Below are 22,909 nucleotides of genomic sequence, written 5' to 3' on the forward strand. Positions count from 1 at the left end.
TATAGAAGATAGAGTCTGTTATTGGGGGAGGGAGCTGGTCAAGGCCTGTCCATTCCGTCTGTCCTTCTGGGCTCTGCCATCCAGCAGGGGCACCCATTAGTGGATGAGGCTCATGCCTGGCCCTGTCAGCCCGGGGCCTTTTGGGGGAGGGGCTGGCACAGGTGGAGGGTGCTGTGGTGTCTGAGCAGCATGGACCCCCCACTCACCTCCAAGGGCACTGGGTCTGAGAGAATCACAATGGGAGATGGATCAGAGATGTCCCACTGACATCAGAGACCCCCAACCAACCTCATCACAGCACCCCCTTCTGGCATCAGAGCCCTCACCCCTACCCAAGCACAGTAGCCCCCCGCCGGTGTCAGTGCAGACCTTACTGGCATCAATAGCATCCTGACCTCCCATCTCCCACCCCCACCCCACTGGCATGAGAAGCACCCCCAACCTGAGCATAGCACCCCCTTATGGCATCAGAAAACCCTCCACCCCGAGCATAATAGCACCCCACTGGTGTCAGAGTAGCCCGCACCAGCATCAGAGCCCCCCCTCCCCCCCGAGCGCAGCACACCCTGTTGGCATCAGAGCCCCCCCCATCACACACTAGGGTCTAGACAGTGCAACCTATTGGGCGGAGCAGGAGTCTGGCCTAGTGGGCAGAGCAGAATCAGAAGGCAGAAGTGATCAGAAGACAAGCCAGTGGGCAGAGCAAATCAAAGATGGCACAGCACGGCAGGGAATAAAATGAGGCAGCTTGGTCAGGAGATCCACAATGGTCAGTATAACTGAGTGCCCTTGGAAGCACGGTAACTCCACAATAAAGTCTACTGAGAGGGTAGAGCAAGGACACAGAGGTGTGGGGAAGGGCTGAGGGAAGCCCATGGGCTTGACTTGGCTCATAGATCTCCCTATGGGCACACAAGTTGCATGACTTAGTGTTGTTTTTAACATCCATTCATAAGATCAGCCATCAGAAGTACCTAGGGTCCAGATTTTAAATGGGCTAAAATGTCCAGCCATGGGCGAGTCATGGCATAACTCTAGCACCTGAAGCCAGGAGCTGCCCTCGGGCATGTAGAGACGAGCTCCACAATAAATCAGGTTGTGTTGTTGATGAAACTTTGAATCTGGGGATTCCAGCAGATTGAGGCCACAAACAGGTCACTTGTAAGCAAGGGGCGGAAAATGGTCATGAAGTGACTGTGAGGCTCCCGCAAACAAAAGTGGGAGGGTTTAATGACAGTGGTGAAAGCTTCCTGCTCCACTTCACGCTACTCATCCTTGTGTGACAAGGCATTGCCATCCCGTTCTTAGTCCCTGGACAGTACGTAACCATGAAGTCAAATTGGGAGAGAAAAAGAGCCCAGCAAATCTGACATTGGTTGAGTTGTTGCATTTCTCCAATTTCTTTTGATCGGCTCAGACTTGGACAGAGCCTTAGGCCTCCTTGAGGAGGTGCCTCCATTCCTCAAAGGCAGCTCAGACAACCAGCAGTTCTTTGTCCCACATCATAGTTTCTCTCAGTGAGAATCAGTTTCAGAGAGAAAAAGGCACAGGGATTTGCATTTCTCAGGTTTTGCATAAAGTTGACTTTGGCAAAGCCACTCAAAAACAATGTGCGCTGGGTGGTCATGGAATTGTTGAGTCTCTGAAAAAATGAGTCTTTCATATAAGTAGATGATCATGAATTGGTTGAGGATGTCTCTGAAAACATCATTCGTGAAATGCTGGAAGGTAGCGGGGGTGTGCCATAGACCAAATGACACGACCACATAGTCAAAATGGCCATATCTGGTTCAAAATGCCATTCATCCTGTCATCCAGCAGTGCCTGAGGAGCGTGAATACCAACCTAAGGCAGATTGCTAAGAGGCAGGGCACAAACCCCAAACTGTCTGTGAATTCTAGACTTAGATTTTACCAACCAAATATCAAGTGTGAACGTCTCAGGCACTAACAGCCTTAACATGGGTCCTCTGCTCTACCTTGCCACTAGGTAAGATTGCCTTTGTGATAGATGGTCCTCTACACAAAAAAAGCACAAGTGTTCTGGTTACTCCCAGTCCCAAAGGACCAGTCTCTTACCGCAGCTCAACAGCACTTTCGATCTCACACCAAAGACAATGCTTGTAGCCAATCCTTGGGGCCTTTCGTTTTCAGTTTTTATTTTATTTAATTTTTCTCAAGGATTTATCAATATTTATTACCACAACAACAAAAACAGGTGAAAATCAGTGCAAAAAAAAAAACAATTAATTTTTCTGGGTAAATATCAGGGTTTATTTTGATGGACAGAAAGACAGGGGGGAAAAGTATTCTGAGGATTAATGCTTTGAATTCTGTTAATCAATGTGATTTGCTGCAGAACTAAAACAGAACTCAAAACCCAAGGCCACCTCTGAGTTTAAGAAAACAATATCTCTCTAATCCCCAAATAAAGCTTTTTATTTGAACAAACAGTTTACTACTGTAGACTTAGTCTTTAAATATTTACATTTAATAATTGGGTTTCACAATTGGCAGCACATACACTCACCTTCATCCTTTTCTCCTGTTTCTTTTTTTAAAACTTTCGAATACTTCCTTGTGTTCTGAAACATATTCTGATAGATTTTTGTTTTCTTCCTATTTTAGTGCGTCAGATCTTTAAACCGTTATCTGCTAACGGCTTGACACATGTACCTGGTGGTGGGTGTGAGATTCACCAGTATGTTCAGATGCACACGCACTTCGGAGCTTATGTGTGCGCCTCTTTGCTTGTATCTTCTAGACCAATACATAGCCTTACTTCAACAGACAGCTTTGCATATACACACAGACTAATGTATTATTGTAATACATATAGCTTATGGAATGTATAGTATTTTCGTAATAAAACTAGTTATTTTTTTATATATTTGAATGATACAAAAGCAGAGTGAAAATCAGAAAAAACTGAATAATCCTATTTTTAAAACCTGGGAATTTTTCAATAAAAATCGGTTTAAACTGAAAACAAAGGGTCTTACCAATCCTAAAATAAACTATCTAAAGATTTATTAACTAGGCAAAGGAAATAGAGTATTTACAAGGTTAAAGCAGGTAAACATACACACAAATGTGTTCCTGTCTTAAGTTTCAAAAGGTAATAGAAGCTTCTATAATAAGCAAGCTCTATGCCCTTAGGGCTAATCCAGGCCAACCAGTGTGGATCTTTTGCTTATGCTTAGTATTTCCCACTCCTCAGACTCCAAGCAGCAGATACAGTTCCTCCTTGTTAGGGCTTTTTATTCCTTCTCCCCTTCTACCCAGCTGCTGGTCTCTTCTTCAAGGCGGGGGGTGGGGGGCAAAAGGGCAGCAATCAACAAAGTAATTGTCCTCTGATGTTCCACAACAGTTCCTCTGGTGTTGATGGGACTTCTTTTGTTGGGCAAGAGAGAACACCGCCTGTGACAAGCTAGTATTTCACACTTGGTAATGCTTCTTGTCTGTCTGGTGCGTTAAAGTTACAGAGCGAACACTTGTTACCTTGGAACATAGGATACAGATATTATATTGGATCAGCAACACATTTTAATAACTCTAATACCTACTTTAACAATACTAACACATGGATGAGCCAGACTGGTTCCAGCTACATATTTACCAGTGTTCAGTTGAGACCTAAGGGCCTTGGCATGAGCTGGCCCCTGGTCCATCAGAATCACACATTCCCTTGCTGGATTCTGACAAGTTGTATGCCCCATGCCAGTCTTTCTTTGTGAAGATCCGACCCGGAGTCTTTACAGGAGTTCATTTATGAAAGGGGGCATCAGTTGCAGACTGTGATCTTGCTAAAAGTTTAATAATCACTACAAGAGAGGGAGCCATCCTTCCTGGCCATGAAGAAGATAGGTGCTGCCACTCGGGAAGTCAAGGGACAATGAACCTCTTCTGCAGATTTTCCTTAAGGGCCTGCAGCTCAGGTACAGATAAGGTGTAAATGCACCCAAAAGGAACTCCTGTTCCTGGTTGAAGGTCAATTGTGCAGTTGTCACTGTGCTGAGGAAGTAGAGTGTCTGCCTTCTGTTTGTCAAATACTGTGACATATTCTACGTATTCGGCAGGAATTCCAGGCACTGCCAATGAAACTTTGGTTGGCAATTCTGGATCCTTCAGGGGCTGGAGCATGCCACAGAATGCGACCAGCCATTGACTAGATTGGGAAGGCGAAGTGCAGATGACCCTGAACTGCCAGATCTCTCGGGTGATTGCCAATGCTGATGCCCTCTAGATGGGTTGTCTGATGCATGATGGGGCCTGAAGATAGGAATGACCTGTCTATAAGCTCAACAAGCTCGGGGAAGTCCTTGCAGAGGATGGGAATTTGAGGCTCCTTCAAGTTCTGGTCCATAAAATTGCCAGAAGAGCCCAAGCCGACCAAGGCTCCTAGGTGGACATCTGGCATGGCAGAATGCTGAAGCTGAAGAGGCAGATGCAGTGGGGTGGCATGCTGGTTAAAGGATGCCAAGATTCAGGCAGATAGGCAGCAGCACGATTCACTGTGGGGAGCAGTGGAGCACTGACTCAACCCTAGCTCCCCTACTGGGGCTGGGTTCTGGCATTTCCTGACCCAGGGTGGCCCAGACCTTGGCCAGGCACTCTGATACAATGTGCCCAGGCACCCAGTGTGACGTGTTATTCCATATTATTTATGAAAATATGCTTATGACATGAATATGACATAACTGAGATATACTTTATGCAAGATGGCTCATGTGAGATATCATTGGAAAGGTTATGATTTACTGAATCGATTATCCAATTTGTATGCCTGTACCATTTCTGTATCTGAAGTTTGGAATATTGACTATATATCTGTATTTCAACAAATCTACTTTGGGTGACGCCCACTGCTAACACTTCAGTTACAACAATGGAAAAGCCAGACAGGGCGGATGGCCCATCAGCAAGGACAATGGACTGTGAAAAGCTTGGTCTTCCTGTGGATGCTCCATACTGCCCCGACTCTATGGACGCAGTGATACTACAAAAAGAAAAGGAGGACTTGTGGCACCTTAGAGACTAACAAATTTATTTGCGCATAAGCTTTCATGAGCTACAGCTCACTTCATCGGATGCATTCAGATACTACAGAGTCAGGTGGTCTTGTCACCTGATACTAAAACATTACCTGGGACTTCTGATAACTTTCCACTGTAAGGGAAGGGGGGTCAAGTTTGGGAAACAAAGGATTCCCACTTTATGTAAATGAGTGGGGATGAAGGCAAACAGGACTCTTCCCCTCCATGGCCTGTCTGCCCAAGAAAGACTGCAAAGGGAAGGCAAGGGGGGAGTCCAGAATGAGAAAGGGGTCCAGTCTGAAATGGAATATAACTGGGACTATGAACCACAGAAACTTTGCAAACTGCCTGCAACAATATCTAGGGTGAGAAATACTATTTGCAACCAATTCCTTTAGTGAAACTAGCTTAGTTTGTGTGTTTGATTTCATTTGCTTAGTAATCTCCTTTGTTCTATTTGTTACCTCTTTTACCACTTAAAAGCTGCCTTTTACAGTTAATAAAATTTGTTTTATTATTAAACCCAGTTTCTGTAATTTCTAACTGGGGGGTAAGAAGTGTGTACACTTCTCTCCACATGGGGGGGGGAGGGCGAATTTCATAATATATCTTTGGGTCTGCACTCCAAGAGAGGTGGACATCTGAGTGCTGAAGCATGTCCCTGAAGCTGAGGGCTTGGCTACACTTGTGAGTTACAGCACAATAAAGGAGCCCCGGGCGCACTAGCTCACTCCCCTTCCACACTGGCAAGGCATGTACAGCGCTCTGACTTCGCAGCTACAGTGCTGCTGGTGCTCCACCTCAGCAAGTGGAATAATGTTTGCTGCGCCCCCGCTGGAGTGCCGCGGCACCAGTATGGAAGAGGTGTTGCATTACTGCACTCTGATCAGCCTCTGGAAACGTCCCATAATCCCCTTAAGTCAAGTGGCCACTCTGGTCATTGTTTTTGAATCACTGCAGGAGTACGGATGTGCCCTTTGAAAGCTCCGTTTCTGACAGCTGGCTGCTTATCTGCTCCGAGACAAAGCAACCATTAGTGTGGAATGCTGTGTGTGTGTGAGAGAGGGGCGGGGGGGAAGAGGAGTCTGCTGCAGTCTGAACTTACAAGACAGCATGCTGACATGCTCTCAGCCCCCCCAAAACCCCACTCTCTCTCCCCCCACATACACACAACACACTCCCTGTCACACATCCCCTCATTTGAAAACCACATTGCAGTCACTTGCAAGCTGGGATAACTGCCCAATGCTGCTGCAAGTGCCGCAAATGTGCTTGAAGCTGTCTGTGTGGACAGACTGCAGCACTTTCCCTATTGCACTCTCCAAAGGCTGGTTTAATTCAAAGCACTCTATATCTGCAAGTGTAGCCATGCCCTTAGTCTTCCCAGAGCTGATCTGCAGCTGGGTGTGGCCCTGCTTGTGTGTGTGTTAGAGGAGGTTTTAAGAGCCTGGCTCAGCAAGACAGGTTAAAGGGGCCTATGGTAGCAGAACAGGTAGACTCAGTGATATCTCAGAACATGAGGTGGCTTCCCAAGGGGTCCAACCCATCACCCGCCCCAATACAAGCACAACCCCAATGCCTGAGGACAATTCTTTTCATCAGTGGAAAGGTGGGCCAGGATTTGGTTGACTTGCATTGGTTCGGGATCTGGTAGGACAACTGGGACTGTGGGAGACAGAAGCATTCTGGCCAGCAGGGTTCAGGTGGCGTGTCACTTTTCTTGAGATTGCTCCATTGGTCAACCATCAGTCTGGATGCAAATATCAATTAAAGCTGCTAGACTAGGCGGAGGTTCCACCCATGCTAATTCATCTTTGATAGAATTGTTGAGCCCCTGCCTAAAGAGGTGTCACAGCCCAGATTCATTCCAATGAGTGTCTGCGGCCGGACACTGGAATTCTGCTGCATATTTGGCAACGGCCCCGACCCCCTGCCAAAGGGTATGGAGAGCAGCTTCTAATGTGCATCCGATGAAGTGAGCTGTAGCTCACGAAAGCTTATGGTCAAATAAATTTGTTAGTCTCTAAGATGCCACAAGTACTCCTGTTCTTTTTGCGAATACAGACTAACGCGGCTGCTACTCTGAAACATTCTCCATTAGGGTTCACAGAGATGCCCACCCTGCCTGTACAAAGCTCTCGCAGCGTTCAAGGAGAGGACTGTCCCGTTCCACGAAAGGGGACACCCATGTCAGGGCCTCTCCTCAGAACAGACTGAGAACTAATTCCACTTGGAACTGAGCTGTAGGGTCCGACTGGCCACAACACGAACTGGAGATGACAATGGTTAAGGAACCCATGTCATTTGGCACAATCCCCATAAAACTTACTGGGTAGGGGCAACTCGGGCTCACGGAAAATGGATGCAAGGTTGTGGGGACAGAAGACGCTGCCTGGGCTTGTACCTGGGCCTGGAAGGCTGCATTCTTGTCACGTAGCGTGTCAACTTGAGCCTGCAGTTCCTGCAGGACTCCAACAATGTCTGCAAAGGTGGGGTGAGCTCCTGCTGGGGCCATTCTGGATGGAAGCTCCATGCTGTGCGGCAAAGCCCTGGCTACCTTCTAACAGGCTGGACAAACTGTCGCATGCCAAGGGGTAGGCGGTGAGACCAAGTGGTCAGAGCAGGAGTCTGGCCTAGTGGTTGGAGCAGACTCAGAGAGCAGAACTGGAGTCGTGGCCCGGGGACAAGCCATTAATCAGAACCAGAGGGCAGGAGTCCACAGGGAAGAGCTGGAGTGGAGCTTGCAAAGAGTGGGGCAAGGGCCAGCAGGAAGCAGGTCTGGCGCAGCTGGGAGCATAGAATGCATTGAGCAGCCACGGTGCTGCTGTTGCTACGGGGTTAACTGGTGACCTGACGGCCCTTCGGTCCAGTCAGGGAGCACAGTCACCTAGGTTCATTGAACCAAATGAGCTCATTAGGTTGCTAGGCCGCTGAGTTCCTGACACCCTTGCCCCCAGCACAGCACCCCTCCCCAGCATCAAAGCCCCTCTTCCTCCCCTCCTCTGCCCCACTCTGGGAGGGGTGGTCTGTGTCCCCCTGCAGATCCCACTCTGCCCTCCTTCTCCCAGACCCCCAGAGGCAGAGTGGTGGAGGCACTGGGCAAAGCGCTGCTGGCACCGCCCGCCCGATGCCCTTTTGACATTGCACTGCTTGGCAGGGGCTCAGACAGTAGCACAATGTGAAAAGAGCCCAGGATGGCGGCGTGGTGGCGGTGGGGATCTGCCGTACCCCTCGTCCCCTCTCACCTCCTCCTCAGCAGCTAGGAAATTGCCCCTTCTCACCCACCCCCACAGGGCTGGGGGGCCCAGGGCTGAGGGGGCCTGGGCTAGGTAGGGCCCCTCACAGGAGCAGGATGAAGTATTGAGGTGCCCCAGGCCATGGAGGGGTCACAGCTGCAGGAAGGAGCAAGTCTCCATTTTCACAGCTCTTCATACATTCTTTTGCTGGGGCTTTTCGGGAGTAACGCCTCAGGAACCAGAGCTGGAAAAGAGAAGGGAGCCTGGGTCATTGGTCCCAGCATCAGAACCCCGCACCCTGTCCAGCCCCTTTGTGTGCCCCAGAGTCGGAATCTCAAACACTTCCCATGTGCCCCAGAGCCAGAACACCGCCCCCCCCATGTACCCCAGAGCCGTAACCCTCCACCCCCACCGGCACCTCTGCGTGCCCCAGCGCTGGAACCCTCTAACTCCACCGGAACCTCTATGTACCCTAGAGCTGTAACCCGGCTCAACGGGTAGTGATCAATGGCTCCATGTCTAGTTTGCAGCCGGTATCAAGCAGAATGCCCCAAGGGTCGGTCCTGGGACCAGTTTTGTTCAATATCTTCATTAATATCTGGAGGATGGCATGGATTGCACCCTCAGCAAGTTTGCAGATGACACTAAACTGGGAGAGGTGGTAGATACACTAGAGGGTAGGGATAGGATACAGAGGGACCTAGACAGATTAGAGGATTGGGCCAAAAGAAATCTGATGAGGTTCAACAAGGACAAGTGCAGAGTCCTGCACTTAGGACGGAAGAACCCAATGCACTGCTACAAATGAGGGACCGAATGGCTCGGCAGCAGTTCTGCGGAGGAGGACCTAGGGGTTACAGTGGACGAGAAGCTGGATATGAGTCAACAGTGTGCCCTTGTTGCCAAGAAGGCCAATGGCATTTTGGGATGTATAAGCAGGGGCATTGCCAGCAGATCGAGGGATGTGATCATTCCCCTCTATTCGACATTGGTGAGGCCTCATCTGGAGTACTGTGTCCAGTTTTGGGTCCCACACTACAAGAAGGATGTGGAAAAATTGGAAAGAGTCCAGCGGAGGGCAACAAAAATGATTAGGGGTCTGGAATACATGACTTATGAGGAGAGGCTGAGGAACTGGGATTGTTTAGTCTGCGGAGGAGAAGAATGAGGGGGGATTTGATAGCTGCTTTCAACGACCTGAAAGGGGGTTCCAGAGAGGATGGATCTAGACTGTTCTCAGTGGTAGCAGATGACAGAATAAGGAGTGATGGTCTCAAGTTGCAGTGGGGGAGGTTTAGGTTGGATATTAGGAAAAACTTTTTCACTAGGAGGGTGGTGAAGCACTGGAATGTGTTACCTAGGGAGGTGGTGGAATCTCCTTCCTCAGATATTTTTAAGGTCAGGCTTGAAAAAGCCCTGGCTGGGATGATTTAGTTGATGTTGGTCCTGCTTTGAGCAGGGGGTTGGACTAAATGACCTCCTGAGGTCCCTTCCAACCCTAATATTCTATCATTCTACTCCCACCGGCCCCTCTGTGTGCTCAAGTGCCAGAATCCTCTACCCCCACCGGCCCCTCTGTGTGTCCCAGAGCCAGAACCTCCTATCCTCCTGCTGGCCCTTCTGTGCATCCAAGAGCCAACCACCCCAGGTACCCCAAAACCAGAAATCCTCCTCTGCTCCTGTGTGCTCCACAGCTAGGAACCCCTTCTCCATCTCTGTGTGCCCCAGAGCCAGAAATCCTCCCCCAACATACACCCACACCCCTGTGTTCCCCAGTCTGTGGGGAAGAGGTGCTCAGTTCCAGGGCCTGTTCAGTCCTAGACCACTCTGCTGAGATCTGAATCCCACTCCCTATTCCCCAGAGTCAGCCAGTCCCCGAGCCCTGAGGCTGGATCACAGCCAGCGCCCCCTAGAGGGGAAAGGATCCATAGCCCATTCCCCACCCATGAGCAGCCATTCACTCCCTGGGGCTGGATTGGAAGCGCTGCCCCTAGAAAGGAAAGGCCCCGTGTCCCATTCCTCCTCCCCAAATAATCTAATCCTCGAAATTGATGCTATTCGGTGGTGACCACTAATAGAAACATTTGTTACCAATCTAAATACACTGAGCGGCATCTCCTCTTCAAGGAGGTCACTGCTCCGAGAGGGAAAATAGCACAAATCCATCCCAGCCCTCAACAAGACTGGAAACAAAGAATATCTGCACAGCAGCATCATAATTACAGCAAATCTAGGGGAGGGATAGCTCAGTGGTTTGAGCATTGGCCTGCTAAACCCAGGGTTGTGAGTTCAATCCTTGAGGGGGCCATTTAGGGATGTGGGGCAAAAATTGGGGATTGGTCCTGCTTTGAGCAGGGGGTTGGACTAGATGACCTCCTGAGGTCCCTTCCAACCCTGATATTCTATGATCTATGGAGCAGCAGCCCTGAGTTACCGGCCTTGTGTATTTCTTGCCTCCTACTCCCTCTAGTGCCCCTTCCCTGACACTGCATGCTGAACATTACAATGGAGCAAGGCTTCGTGGCAATGATCAAATCTTGTTTAGATTCAAAACACTAAAAATCTGTCTACACATTAAAATTTGCAAGCTACAAAATGCCTCCTGATTGCATAAAAGTTGGCTGTGTTCATTTCTTAGTATTTTGGTTTATTTGTTTGGATCTGTTTAATGTGGGGGAGGGAGTAAAGCTTCAAATTCCCTAATCTTTGACCCACTTCAGTTTCTCTGATAACAGTTTAAAAACAAGGAATTTCCCCTCATTTTCTTTTCCTGACCTTCTACAATCATTTTCACCTCCAGTTTATGAAGAACCTTTTGAGCAATTTGTTTGGACCCGTTTTTATCGTTCTTTTCATTCGCTGCTCAACAAAACCCAGGAATTTCTCTCAGATAAACAAGAGTGCTCAAAAATCACAAAGGGATCTGAAAAAAAGAAGAGCAAAGAACAACCCCTCCCCTCCATACACATGCACGTGCACACACACTTTAAACCACATTCATTTCAGCCAGACTCTTTCCCTTCTAAGCACAGGCAATGCCAACGTTCCCCCTGGAGACAGAACCTGATTATCCATTTTCTAACTGTAATTAACATCCAGATACATCCCTAGCGGCAAACAGTCCTGCCTCACCTGGAGGGATAAACAAGGGGACTTAGTGGTCTATTTATGGCTTTTCTACATGGGGAAGTTTACCAGCATTCCTATAAGAACACCACAAGAACGGCCATATGGGGTCAGACCAGTGGTCTATGTAGCGCAGTATCCTGTCTTCTGACAGAAACCACTGTCAGATGCTTCAGAGGGAATGAACAGAACAGGGCAATTTTGAGTGATCCATCCCCTGTTGTCCAGTCCCAGCTTCTGGCATTCAGAAGTTTAGGGACACCTGTATAATTATCCCACTATAGTTATACCACTATAGCCCCCCAGGTGGACACACTCATTTGGAACTAGAGTGGTCTTTTTCCAGTTTAGCTCATATCCCTTTGGAAGGGACCTAAGAGCATCCCCACAGGGAGTTATACCAGTATAATTAACCATTGAACCAATCTACCAAGGCTCGTGGTAGATTCTCCATCACTGGCAATTTTTAAAATCAAGATGGGATGTTTTTCTAAAAGACCAGCTCTAGTTCAAATAGGAATTATTTCAGAGAGCCCTATGGCCTGTGTTGTAGAAGGGGACAGAGTAGATGATCACAGAGATCCCGTCAGCCTTAGACTCTATTATCTGTATCGCTATAATTATACCGGTACAGTAATTCCAGTACCTTTCCCCATGCAGACAGGCCCTTTCAGCCCTGATTCCTCCCATCCACCCACATCCTCAAAAGTCTCACACATTGTTGAGGGAGCCCTGATCAGAAACAGAAAAAACTTGAAGTCACCAATTTGCTCCTTCCCAAAGGTGAGATTTGTTGCCAAATCAGCTGTTTCAAGGAAAGGGAGCTGTGATGTCCTGCCTACACACTGCGTTTCACTGAATTCCCCTTCTGGGCCAGATCCCCAGCTGATGTAAATCAGCACAGCTTTGTTGAAGTCAATAGTGCCTTGCTGATTTCCACTGCCTGCGGATCTGACTCACTCTCTGGGCTCTGTTTGTGGGTACAGGTACCTGCATCGGTCAGGTAATAAAGAAAATGATATTTTAGATCAACTGACCGAGTGCCTCTTCCATGAGAGATGCCAGTGGTTTCAATCCCACCCGGTGGGGTCAGACCTTTGGAGATAGCACTGCCACCAATAGCACTTTCCAGCCAAGGAACTTAACATGCTTGAGTGAATTTAGACTCACAATCCCCTATGGAGGGGGCATCATTTTAAAACTGGGAAAACTGAGGCACAGAAAGGCCTTGCCTGAGCTCAAACTGGGAGTTGGAGCAAGACAAGAACCCATGCCTCAGCCTGTACTTTAACCATCCTTTCTTCCCCCAAGACTCTCTCCTGGATATTTTCTAACACCCACCTCCCTCTGACTGTTCCCATTCAGATCTCCTGGATTTGGGAGGGGAAACAGGAGAATGCCACCACAAAACCTTAACAAGCACCTTTCCAGGCAAGCTCAGAGCCATCTCACCATCCCTTGCCCCAGGGGCCCAATGGGTTGGGATTTCACACCCTGGAATAGGTTGAGTAGGCAGCAGGAAATGGTGTTTCCCACAATGAAATTGACCAGCATCCCCTGGAACTGACGAAAGGGCAAGACCAATGGGATTGGTGGGACACAGTATCCAGCTTTATCTTTGGTCTCCTGGGGCCAGATTTCCAAAGGTATTTAAGCACTGTAGCAAGACAGCGTGGCCTCCCTTGAAGATTGATGGCAAGGGACGGCCGCTGCCTGCCCTCTGGTGGGCAGAGCCAAGTGAGCCCAGCCAGCCCTGCCGGAAGTGGAGTGGGACAGGAAAAAAGTATAAAAGGCGGGCCCCACAGCTCAGTTGTGTGGGAGTCACCAAGGGAGACAGATGCATCCTGCCGGAGCCTGCAGAACACCCCTGCCATACTGGGGACTGGACAGAGCTCCCGGAGCCGCCAGCCAGCTGAGCTGCCGAGTTGCTGGGGCTGGGTGGGGATCTGAAGAGGTTAGGCCTGCGCATGCCAATCTCAGGGGATGGGAAGCTGTTATATGAGATAGGATCTTAAAGCAACCTCTGTGTCCTTTTCTCTGTTTTGCTCCTACTGTTAAAGTAAACAATCCTTTGGTCAGAGAAGGCTTCCTGGTCCCTATACACCACTGAGTACAGACTTCTGAGGGGAAGAAGCATGGGTGCTGAACCCAGTCGGACCAGCTGGGGAAGCACGGTTGATCCACAGGCAATTGTAGCCCAGAGGTGGGTCTAAGACTGGGACACTCACTGGATTCCACCCCAGAGAGGTAATTACATGAGGCTTGGGTCCAGAGAGGGGGCACTCAGAGAAACCAGATGGGGGCTAGCCCTGCACCCATAACCAGGCCAACCCCCTCCGCCTCTCCTGGGACAGGATCAGACCTCATGGCCCAGCTGTGAGTTTCCTTGGCTGTGAATTTCCTGTGTGCGCACTCCAGGCCTCAACCCCCCTGCTGTATTTGTTTAAAGTCTTTGGCAAACACAGACCCACATGCACCATTGCAAACCTGTGGGGGAAGGGGGGGGTGTCAGCCACCAGTCACCTCCAGAGAGCGAGGCTTCCTGTCCACAGTGATTGGGATGCCCTCCCGACCCTGAGGTCAGTGACCTGCTGGTGGGGCTGGACTTTGTGCTCAGATCTGGAGTAAGTGGCGTTTGGGAAATGGAATGAAAACCCACTGCATGTGGGGGAGGGGGAAAGGACAACCACATTTGTTTAACAATCAGATTTATCCTGGGTTACAGAAACAGACCAGGGATGAAAAGGATCTATTGGGTCATCAGCTCCTGGGTCTACTCCCCTCCCTGTCCCGCCACAACAGACACACTCCAAAGTCCCCACAGCAGCGCCTGCAACTCATGCTCCTGGGAGAACATCATGTCCGGAAGATGAAGCCAGACAAATTCCGACTTGAAATAATGCGTACATTTTTAGTAGAGGGGAAATTAATCATTGGAACAACTTACCAAGGGTTGTGGGGGATTCTCCATCCCTGGCAATTTTTCAATCAAGATCACCTCTAGTTCAAACAGGAATTAATTCAGGAAAGTTCACTGGCCTATAGTAGCCAGACTAGGTGATCCCAATGGTCTCTTCTGGCTCTGTAATCTATGAACGTAAGAATGACATTCACAGCACAGACACCCCCTTCTACACCTACCAACCAAAGTGGAAATTAATAAATAATCTTTTAAAAAACTCAAACTCCAACCATCAGAAAATCAACCCCCGCCTCAAACAGAGTTGTGACACTGTAAAGTACCAGAAATTCCATGAAAATCATTAGGGGCTGTGCTACTGTTTTTGATTTTATGTGGAAGGTGCCCAGATACAACAGTGATGGGCAGCAGGATAAAACAGAGAGAGACTGGCGGGCTGTGCAAGGCAGCACTGCAACTTCAGAAAGGGATTGGAAAATTGCAAAGAGTACCCGTCAGGCGTGGTAAGGGAAGCTTCCTTTAGCAGAGATGTTTGCAAGAATGCAAGAGTTCTGATGGAAGAGGCAAATCAAGTCAATGTGCCCCAGATGCCACTCGTTTCCCAAATCAATCAAGCTTAAGTGGAGAAAATGATCCACACTTACAGAGGTGGCAAGAGCAATTCTAGATGAGCAGCCAAGCAAAACCACCCAGCCACCTCCACGTCTCAGAACTCAGTAGGACCACAGAGATGAAAGAGCTGCATGGGATGGGGCTCCCTATTGAAAGCACTGTGTTATGATATCGCACATGAGGACAATTGTGCATTGGGGAGAAAATTCCCTCTTGACCCCTACAGGTGATCAGTTGAAGGTCTGAAACATGAGATTAGATTACAGTCGTTGTCTTAGTGCACAGCTACAGTGAAATTGGGAGATCCCAAAGAGAAAGGGACCATCAGGTCACACAGAATGACCCCTTGGTGACGCCTACACAAGGAGCAGATACACCTAGGTGGAATTGAGGAGGATGCTGGCTCAGCAGACACTCAGAACTACTGACACTGTTGATAAGAAACAGCAGGAGCAGTGAGCAGAGGCTCTAGGTGCCAGATTCAGCTCAGCAGCAAAGGAAGAAGCAGTGGCCGTGTGACCAGGATGCAATGGAACTCGGTGGTTTGAGCATTGGCCTGCTAAACCCAGGGTTGTGAGTTCAATCCTTGAGGGGGCCATTTGGGATCTGGGGCAAAAATTGGGGATTGGTCCTGCTTTGAGCAGGGGGTTGGACTAGATGACCTCCTGAGGTCCCTTCCAACCCTGATATTCTATGATTCGTTAGGAGCTGCACAGAGGAAGCTACTGGTAGCACAAGGCTATTCATATTGGTCCCACTGAACCCAGGAACTATGCTACATGTGTTTGAGTGCAACCTACGGGCAATTTACCTATTCACTATGTACATATAGACAGACACAGAGCTCTCTCATAACAAGGCTCAGAAGTGTTTGCTACTGACAGACCTCTATCCTAGGGGGCTCTCTAGGGAAGGGAGGAGGGGGATCATGCAGGGGTTGAGGGGGATCTGATCATGGTCAGGGCCGCTAGGAGAGTGCCAGTCCCATTCCAGGGACTACAGGCAGCGATGAGCTACGCAGGCTGGGGAGCACATGGCAGCTGGGTCAAAGGATTCCCCCTTGCAGTGAGCTCCCAGCCCCAGTCCTGCGCAGTTTGGAGTCCCTTCTCAGCAGTTTACAAACCCCCAGAGGGAGCTGCTGGGACGAGGGGGGCAGAGGAGTTAATAAGCTCTGCAGGGGTGTCACAGGCTAGGAGAGAAAGGAAGCCTTGTGGCACCTTAGAGACTAACCAATTTATTAGAGCATAAGCTTTCGTGAGCTACAGCTCACTTCCTCAGATGCATATCGTGGAAACTGCAGCAGGCTTTATATATACACAGAGAATATGAAACAATACCTACTCCCACCCCACTGTCCTGCTGGTAATAGCTTATCTAAAGTGATCATCAGGTGGGCCATTTCCAGCACAAATCCAGGTTTTCTCACCCTCCACCCCCCCACACAAATTCACTCTCCTGCCGGTGATAGCCCATCCAAAGTGACAACTCTTTACACAATGTGCATGACAATCAAGTTGGGCTATTTCCTGCACAAATCCAGGTTCTCTCACATCCCCCCCACCTCACCCCCATACACACACAAACTCACTCTCCTGCTGGTAATAGCTCATCCAAACTGACCACTCTTCAAGTTTAAATCCAAGTTAAACCAGAACATCTGGGGGGGGGGGGGTAGGAAAAAACAAGAGGAAACAGGCTACCTTGCATAATGACTTAGCCACTCCCAGTCTCTATTTAAGCCTAAATTAATAGTATCCAATTTGCAAATGAATCCCAATTCAGCAGTTTCTCGCTGGAGTCTGGATTTGAAGTTTTTTTGTTTTAAGATAGCGACCTTCATGTCTGTGATTGCGTGACCAGAGAGATTGAAGTGTTCTCCGACTGGTTTATGAATGTTATAATTCTTGACATCTGATTTGTGTCCATTTATTCTTTTACGTAGAGACTGTCCAGTTTGACCAATGTATATGGCAGAGGGGCATTGCTGGCACATGATGGCATATATCACATTGGTGGATGTGCAGGTGAACGAGCCTCTGATAGTGTGGCTGATGTTATTAGGCCCTGTGATGGTGTCCCCTGAATAGATATGTGGGCACAATTGGCAATGGGCTTTGCTGCAAGGATAAGTTCCTGGGTTAGTGGTTCTGTTGTGTGGTATGTGGTTGTTGGTGAGTATTTGCTTCAGGTTGCGGGGCTGTCTGTAGGCAAGGACTGGCCTGTCTCCCAAGATTTGTGAGAGTGTTGGGTCATCCTTTAGGATAGGATGTAGATCCTTAATAATGCGTTGGAGGGGTTTTAGTTGGGGGCTGAAGGTGACGGCTAGCGGCGTTCTGTTATTTTCTTTGTTAGGCCTGTCCTGTAGTAGGTAACTTCTGGGAACTCTTCTGGCTCTATCAATCTGTTTCTTTACTTCTGCAGGTGGGTATTGTAGTTGTAAGAAAGCTTGACAGAGATCTTGTAGGTGTTTGTCTCTGTCTGAGGGGTTGGAGCAAATGCGGTTGTATCGCAGAGCTTGGCTGTAGACGATGGATCGTGTGGTGTGGTCAGGGTGAAAGCTGGAGGCATGCAGGTAGGAATAGCGGTCAGTAGGTTTCCGGTATAGGGTGGTGTTTATGTGACCATTGTTTATTAGCACTGTAGTGTCCAGGAAGTGGATCTCTTGTGTGGACTGGACCAGGCTGAGGTTGGTGGTGGGATGGAAATTGTTGAAATCATGGTGGAATTCCTCAAGGGCTTCTTTTCCATGGGTCCAGATGATGAAGATGTCATCAATATAGCGCAAGTAGAGTAGGGGCTTTAGGGGACGAGAGCTGAGGAAGCGTTGTTCTAAATCAGCCATAAAAATGTTGGCATACTGTGGGGCCATGCGGGTACCCATAGCAGTGCCGCTGATCTGAAGGTATACGTTGTCCCCAAATGTGAAGTAGTTATGGGTAAGGACAAAGTCACAAAGTTCAGCTACCAGGTTAGCCGTGACAGTGCTGCAGTTTCCATGATATGCATCTGAGGAAGTGAGCTGTAGCTCACAAAAGCTTATGCTCTAATAAATTGGTTAGTCTCTAAGGTGCCACAAGTACTCCTTTTCTTTTTGCGAATACAGACTAACACGGCTGTTACTCTGAAACCTGTCATTAGGCTAGGAGAGGTATCTCTTCACTCCTGCAGAGTTTACAAGCCCTGAACCTGGCCATGGAGCTGTCCTGTCTAGAAGCTCCAGGAAGAGCTCACCCAGCCAGCCAGCCAGGTACTTTAGGGACAGGGGCAGGTTGAGGTGGGGCAGAAACCAGCCCGTCTCTGATGTCAGCTACAGCAATCCCCTATGCCAAGGGCTAGGAGAAGGGCCCTTGGGCCAGCTCCACACCAGCCAGGGACACCTCCCAGGAAGGAGGGCTTCTCAGGAGCAGTTTCTACCCAGTGTAAAACCCTTTATGCTGCCAGAGCAGAGCAAAAGGGCCTATCTGTCAGTGGGGCTCATGTTCGAGTCCTCACAAGCCTCCTGTAGTAGTGAGCCCCAGCTCCGATTTCCCCTGCTGTCCCACCCCATAGTCTCCCTTTCCCGCGCACCCTTTGGCAGCCAGCCGACTGGGCTGTGGGGAAGTTAGGGTGGGCTTATGTGTGTGTGGGGCACGGGAGGGGGATTACGCTTGGCACAGCCAGTGGTAGGAGGCACCAGTACAGTGTTACTGAACTGACCTGGCTGGGTGATTGCGCGTGACTGGAGAGGAGGGACGGGTGTGGAGGTGAGGGGATGGGAAGGGCAGATGTAGCGATGGGGGAGTAGGGTGCAGTGTGGGGAGACAGGTGTAGAGGTGGAGGCTGGGGAGGGGCAACTGTAGAGGTAGAGTGCTGAGTGGGGTGGCAGGGGTAGGTAGGGAAGGGAGACTTTGTGGGGAACAAGAGAGGGCAGAGGGATCCCAACACCCCTCCTGCCCAGTGCTCTCTCTCTCTCACACCCCCCCCCCCCACTCCAAGGGACAGGATGGCGAGCCCCATGACTCTCCTCCCAACACATAAAGAGCCCCTGGCCCATTAAAAAAACCTCACCCTGTCCCCATGCAAACAGATCCCTCAACCCCTGCATGACACCCCCCCCCCCCGCCCCAAATGAAGAGGAGGGATGAGGTCAGGAAGGCAAAGAGGGGTTATGGGGGAGGAGGGAGAAAGAAGGGGCCAGGATAGGGAGGGAGGGAGAGGTAGGATTGCAGAAAGCTGGGGCCAGGGGAGGAGGCGAGCAGGGATGTGGGGGGTAGGGAAGGGGCTAGGAGATGGGGCTGAGGGGCGAGGAGAGTTGCGGGCAGGGCTGCAGGGGCAAAGGCAGGGGTCCCCCTGCGGCACAACGATGCCGGCTCGCCGGCCCCTACCTCGCTCTCTCCGTCCCGGGCTCCGCGCTCCTTCCCCAGCCGAGGTGAAACTTTCTCCCCGAGCCCCCCAGGAAGGCAGCGCCCCCTCCCCCGCGCCGCTGCACTGCCCCTCCCCCCCTTCCTCTGCCGTCCATCTTGAATACTTGGGATTCCTGAATGGAGCCTGCGGGATTCCGCTCCCATTGGCCGCCCCGGTCCCTCCGGGAACAGCAGCCACCTCCCCATTGCCCCCCCATCCCCCTGCCCCATAGCTGGGGCCCCCAACCCCGAGCCTATCTGCCCTGCCAAAGAGATTCCCACCCGCGTCCACGGTGGGAATCGGGGCTACGCACAGCTCAGCCCCCCCAGCGCAGAAGCTGCGGTGTTCGGCTCAGAGGCCTCCCGTCCCCCGACCCATGTCCCAGGTCCGATTCTCCCTGCCTTGCATCAGGGGAAATCTTGCCCCTGGCAAAAGGCCTTTGCCCACTGCGGGTTGGTAACCTGCCCTGCTCTAGTTTGGGGAGGCCAGGAATCCAGCCCAAGGCGGGACCCAGGTGGGTTCTGGGGTTCGTTGGCAGTTTAGAAAAGTTGTGAGAGAAATTTCCCCATCAGCTCCAAGCAGATCCGGAAATTTTGGCCAATAAAAAGGGGAAAAGTTTTGCGCCAAACAAGAGGTTTTGTTTCCACAAAATCAAAAAGTTTAATTTCAATTTCAGCAGCTTTAAAACATTTTTGATTTTTAAAAGAAGTAGAATCATGGAACTAAATTCAAGTGAAACAATGCCTTGGAACAAACCTTGTTTCAAAACCCAGTGTCGCTGAATCTACATTTATTGCCAGAAGAAAAAAAAAAGTGTAATCTGTAAAATTTCTCCCAGCTGTAGTCAAGGCTCATTCACACATGGAGCATAAACTTTTACAGGTTTCAGAGTAGCAGCCATGTTAGTCTGTATCTGCAAAAAGAAAAGGAGGACTTGTAGCACCTTAGAGACTAACAAATTTGAGCATAAGCTACAGCTCACTTCATTGGATGCATGGGGAAAAACCATGCTATTTTCCCCCTACTGTTACTTATACCTTCTTGTCAACATTTTGAAATGGGCCACCCTGATGACCACTACAAAAGTGATTTTTCCTCCTGTTGATAATAGCCCACTTTAATTGAATAGTCTCATTAGAACTGACCCCACACTTGGTAAGGCAACTCCCATCTTTTCATGTACGGTGTATATATATCTTCCTACTGTATTTTCCATTCCATGCATCCAATGAAGTGGGTTTAAGCCCACGAAAGCTTATGCCCAAATAAATTTGTTAGTCTTTAAGGTGCCACAAGGACTCCTCCTTGTTTTTGCTGATACAGACTAACACGGCTACCCCTCTGAAACCTATTCTGGAAACGAGGTTTCACTGTAAATTCACACCCAACATTCTTCTGGAATGATGTTCCTGGATAGACCAGCCATTCCAGTCACACTCAGCCACCCAGTTTGATTCAATGACATTTGATTGGCAGAAGAAGTTGGACAAGTATCAATAATGAATGATAAAGCTCCAGTGGCAGGGAAATAGGAAAGACGCTTGGTAGGGAATTGAGCAAAGGATGCTGTCAAGGTTCCTTCCCCGCTCTGAACTCTAGGGCACAGATGTGGGGACCTGCATGAAAGACCCCCTGAGCTTATTCTTACCAGCTTAGGTTAAAAACTTCCTCAAGGTACAAACTTTGCCTTGTCCTTGAACCCTATGCTGCCACCACCAAGCGTGTTAAACAAAGAACAGGGAAAGAGCCCACTTGGAGATGTCTTCCCCCGAAAATATCCCCCCCAAGCCCTACACCCCCTTTCCTGGGGAAGGCTTGATAAAAATCCTCACCAATTTACATAGGTGAACACAGACCTAAACCCTTGGATCTTAAGAACAATGAAAAAGCAATCAGGTTCTTAAAAGAAGAATTTTAATTAAAGAAAAAGTAAAAGAATCACCTCTGTATAATCAGGATGGTAAATACCTTATGGGGTAATCAGATTCAAACCACAGAGAATCCCTCTAGGCAAAACCTTAAGTTACAAAAAGACATAAAAACAGGAATATACATTCCATTCAGCACAGCGTATTTTACCAGCCATTAAACAAAAGGAAATCTAAGGCATTTCTAGCTAGATTACTTACTAACTTTACAGAAGTTCTGAATCTGCATTCCTGATCTGTTCCCAGCAAAAGCATCCCACAGATGCTTTTTGTTTCCCCACTTCCAGCTTTGAAAGTATCTGATCTCTTCATTGGTCATTTTGGTCAGGTGCCAGCAAGGTTATCTTAGCTTCTTAACCCTTTACAGGTGAAAGGGTTTTGCCTCTGGCCTTATTGGGATTTTATAGTTCTGTATCCAGAAAAGTGGTTACCCTTCACTTTATATTTATGACAGATGCACAAACACACAAATGCACACTCTAAAAACTGCCCCCCCTTCTTCCCCCCTTCCTGCAAATGATATTCAGGGGATTCTTTATTTGAGGGGAGGTGAAGATGTGGGGTTTCTGAATTTGGGGTGAAGATTTATGGGGGGATTAGGATGAATAATCAGAGGTTAAGGTTCAAGGTTTCCTCAAAGCTAGATCTTGGCTTCATTTTCATAGCTCCTACTAAGAGCCTCCCTAGTTCCCCCAACCAGGGCCCATTCCACCTGGTATGTCAGCTCCTGCCCAGGTGGAGTTTTGGGGAGCAGCTGACAGAAGAGACATTGGCTCTGGGGAACCCAAAGAATCTGGGGGCATTTGTTATCCCGGCCCCCATGATTTGCTTCTCAGTGATGCCCCCTGAGAAGCAAGAGGCTGGGGGGAAGCAGGCTGAGGGGGCCTTGTGAGTTTGGTCCAATCCTATTGTCATAAATATAAAGGGAAGGGTAAACCCCTTTAAAATCCCTCCTGGCCAGAGGAAAAATCCTCTCACCTGTAAAGGGTTAAGAAGCTAAAGGTAACCTCGCTGGCACCTGACCAAAATGACCAACGAGGAGACAAGATACTTTCAAAAGCTGGGAGGAGGGAGAGAACCAAAGGGTCTGTGTCTGTCGGTATGCTGCTTTTGCTGGAGATAGAACAGGAATGGAGTCTTTTTAGTAAGTAATCTAGCTAGGTATGCGTTAGATTATGATTTCTTTAAATGGCTGAGAAAAGAACTGTGCTGAATAGAATGACTATTTCTGTCTGTGTGTCTTTTTTGTAACTTAAGGTTTTGCCTAGAGGGATTCTCTATGTTTTGAATCTAATTACTCTGTAAGGTATCTATCATCCTGATTTTACAGAGGTGATTTCTTTACTTCTATTTACTTCTATTTCTATTAAAAGCCTTCTTGTAAGAAAACTGAATGCTTTTTTCATTGTTCTCAGATCAAGGGGTTTGGGTCTGTGGTCACCTATGCAAATTGGTGAGGATTTTTACCAAACCTTTCCCAGGAAGTTGAGTGCAAGGGTTGGGAGGATTCTGGGGGGAAAGACGTGTCCAAACTACGTTTCCCAGTAAACCCAGTTAGAGTTTGGTGGTGGCAATGGATATTCCAAGGACAAAAGATAAAATTAATTTGTACCTTGGGGAAGTTTTAACCTAAGCTGGTAAAAGTAAGCTTAGGAGGTTTTCATGCAGG

At 48.9% G+C, this 22,909-nt stretch overlaps 1 long non-coding RNA gene across 2 annotated transcripts; it reads right to left on the reverse strand.

The window, feature by feature from the left end:
- Window positions 1-2,207: 2,207 nt before the first annotated feature.
- On the reverse strand, window positions 2,208-19,378 carry LOC140912416 (uncharacterized). 2 transcript variants are annotated; one of them, XR_012159284.2, is made up of 4 exons: window positions 19,294-19,378; window positions 14,345-14,486; window positions 8,281-8,515; window positions 2,208-3,500 (listed from the first exon to the last, which is right to left on the reverse strand). It is a non-coding gene; the product is annotated as an uncharacterized LOC140912416 (long non-coding RNA). The 2 variants fall into 2 exon arrangements; XR_012159283.1 differs by lacking the exon at window positions 2,208-3,500 and having other exon boundaries at window positions 8,025-8,515.
- Window positions 19,379-22,909: the final 3,531 nt, after the last annotated feature.

This window comes from Lepidochelys kempii, chromosome 6, assembly GCF_965140285.1.
Source record: "Lepidochelys kempii isolate rLepKem1 chromosome 6, rLepKem1.hap1, whole genome shotgun sequence".
Taxonomy (NCBI): domain Eukaryota; kingdom Metazoa; phylum Chordata; order Testudines; family Cheloniidae; genus Lepidochelys; species Lepidochelys kempii.